The following is a 3050-nucleotide window of genomic DNA, read 5'->3' as shown; positions in this document are numbered from 1 at the left end:
CATAAAAAATAAATGTGTATTGATGTGAATGGTAATCCAAACTACAACAAAATATGACAAAATCTAAAAAAAAAAAAATTTGCAATATTCAAAGTATGTCACATCATAATTAAAATTCTACAACTCTTTGCCATGTCATGCAAAACAATTTTTTTTTGGTCTTTACTGTTACATGAAAAGTAACATTGTTAAAAAAAATTCAAAACATTTTTTTGTAAAAATTTTTTTTACTGTTCTTGTGAACTATTCGAATTTTTTTTTTTTTCAAAACAAGTCTACAGAAAAGTCAAACCGTGCTCTGATACCGGGCTGTAACGCCCCAATTTTTTATAAACTCTGGAACGTTACGAAAAAAATCATTTTTTCTTTGTTTTAAATGTAGAATTACAAAAATAAATTTTTTTATTAAACAAATAACAGCAACATTTATAAATTTAAATTTAAAATATGAAAATTTTATCTAAACATAATATAAACTCTAAACTAATTCAAATAACACGTTTGGAACAAAATTAAATTAATTGGTAAATTTAAAAATGACAAACTCATTTATTTTTCTTTTCATTTGATCCATTTGGTAGCCCGCATCACCGTCCTTCCATAATTCCAATCGACCGAAACTAACCTGTAAGAATTTGTAAGAGTGAGTATTCGAAAACACCCAGTAAGATACGTGCAGTTTTCATATACATATATATATAACAATAAAAATTACAATTCATATCATCTGATCTTATGGAGTATATTGGTGACCAAGCGACACACCAATCTTAGGTCCTCTTATAATCTCGTAGGATTTCATATCTCTTTAAAAAAAAAAAAGAATCTCTACTGGCAATCCATGCATTTTTTATTGGACATAAACGAATAAGGAAACAAAAACATTTGTACTTAAAGTATCTTACCTTGTTAGAAAAATTTGAAGCACGTTCAAAATCTTTTCTCCGCTTTGAAAAATACGTGATTAAAATATTCAATTTATGCAAACTTTATTTTTAATGCTACTGTTGTCGATTTTATCCCGCAAGTGAACAGATCGTAACAAGTAGTAAAGTGGACCTTTTGAGTCCGGATTATCGTTCCCACGAGGACTGTACTTTTATTGCCCAATTTATTATTTCTAACTTCTAGGTGACGAAAATAAACAAAAACAATGATTAAATGTGATTTTTATTCTAAATACTTAAAAATGCGATTGGATGCAACGAAAAGTGATTGAGAATTCAAACAATAAATGGACGTTAGGGTGGAACAATTTCACCTATTGGTCACCTTTACTTCATAAATCAAGATTCATAAAATCTAAGGTAGTGTTCGGTCGAATTCTTCTATTGTATTCAACTTACCACTCTCGAGTTCTCATTGAGCCTATTTAATTAGTTTAATTTCATATCTCTATGCAAATTAAATTTAATTAAGCGAAACATTGGCTCTAAACAAATAATCCACATCTCTACGTAATCATTGTTCACAAATCATCTAACTAGTGATCAAGTAATTAAATGTATTAAGAACAACATTAAAATCAACACATAAAATATAAAAGCACTAGAATCTCAATTGCATATGAAATAAAGGATTCCAAAAGATTATATTGTTCGCCCTAAAATCAAATTTAACTACTCATAATAATGGAAGAAAAATAGGAAATTGTCTTAGAATACATCACCGAGTTTGAAATAAAGATGTAGAAGAAAAAGTGGAATTCTTGCACTAAGATCTCTTTCCTCTTCCAATAAATGCTTCCAATCTTCAATTCTTAGTGTTAATCTTCTTGAATTTCTCCTTTGAATCTCCCTTCTTGTTGTTTTCTCTCCAATATGTCAAGAACGCGTGGCTTGATTCCACCGATTTTTAGTGTGCGGCTCCCCTCTAATTTAGGTCTTCAATTCTGTGTTTATAATGTCTTGGAGTTTAGGGAAAAATTTGGAGATGAGTTGGGCCAAAAAAGAATGGTAAAAACCTTAAAAAATTACTCTCGCACGGAAGCGCCTGGGCGCTGACTTTCTGTCAAAATTTCAGCATCATGGCGCCTGGGCGCTGAGGACTACTTCGGTTGCACAGGATAGCTTTCAGTATTTTTGTCATAACTTTTTCGTTCGATATCCGATTGAAGTGATTTAAGATGCGTTGGAAAGCTAATTCAAAGGAATACAGTTTTACTTCAGGAATCATTCTCCAATTAGATCGTTTTCTATGTCAAAAATGAGTCTAAATGTGAGACCAAAACTCCGGCGCAAAACTTTTTGGTTGGAAAATGATTTATGATCATATCTTGACTAAATTTGATCCCTTTGACACCTTCCTTCATCCAATTGGCTTCTAGAACTCTCGGATCTTCATTTCAAGTTTCGACACGACTTTTGATTAATTGCATTTTAATCCTCGAACTTTGGATCTCTTACATTTTGGTCATTTCATCCAATTTCGCTAGCTTTTGCCTATTTCCTTCCTTTGACCTCTTTTAGCTCTTGTTTTCTCCACTTCCATCAATCTACAAAACAACACCAAAATCACTTGTTAGCACTTCTAAAATACTCTCCAAGATAGCAAAATCATGAAATTAATGGCATAATATAAATATATATAGGTGTAGGCTAGAGTAGATAAACCAAAATTTGATTTAATAGGGTCAAATCTTGCAACCAATGTCTACTCACAATTTACTTTATTATTATCTCATTCAACTACAAGATATCCACTATCTCTATCCAACCGTATATGAGTGTATAGTGAATTTTGTTGTAACTAGAATAGTAGAATAGTGAAAACATGTGTCATCCTATAAATCTCTAAATCAAAACTAACAAATAATGATAAAAATCCCACCTCACACATTTTTTTTTTGGAGAGAGAAAAAATAAATTGATTTATAATCTATATAAAATTATATTTATACAATTTTCTTTTAATTGGTCTAACTTAATGTGTCCTTATCCAAAATAACTTTTTTCTCGAGTCAAAGATTTCTAATTAATTACGAGCTATCCAACGAGTACAATATTAATATATTTATAATTGCTCTATCAAAATCTAATTTATTTGACCAG

This window comes from Olea europaea, chromosome 1 (genome assembly GCF_002742605.1).
Source record: "Olea europaea var. sylvestris chromosome 1, O_europaea_v1, whole genome shotgun sequence".
Classification (NCBI taxonomy): domain Eukaryota; kingdom Viridiplantae; phylum Streptophyta; class Magnoliopsida; order Lamiales; family Oleaceae; genus Olea; species Olea europaea.
This window is presented reverse-complemented; position numbering follows the sequence as displayed.